A 303-nucleotide genomic window follows, 5' to 3' on the forward strand; every position below is an offset into this window, starting at 1 on the left:
CTCAACCAAACATAACGCAAAAGATAAATATCTTGTTAAGGGACAGAAGGAAGAGGACGAGCGCATAAATAAAAGTGACCACCGACACACAAGCTGTCAATTTGGCAAAGGCTCCAAAAGAGAAAGCTCTTCAAAAGTTAAAAAATTTATAAAATTTTGTGGATTTAATAGATTATATGAGTCTAATTTTTTTTAATGTTTTCTGAAAAAATATTTGAATTTTTTATTCATTTTTTTCAAAATTTTACGATTTTTTTTTTATTTTTTCAATAAAAATAAATTACATTTTTTTTAAAACAAATT

This window comes from Cicer arietinum, chromosome 7 (assembly GCF_000331145.2).
Source record: "Cicer arietinum cultivar CDC Frontier isolate Library 1 chromosome 7, Cicar.CDCFrontier_v2.0, whole genome shotgun sequence".
Taxonomy (NCBI): Eukaryota; Viridiplantae; Streptophyta; class Magnoliopsida; order Fabales; family Fabaceae; genus Cicer; species Cicer arietinum.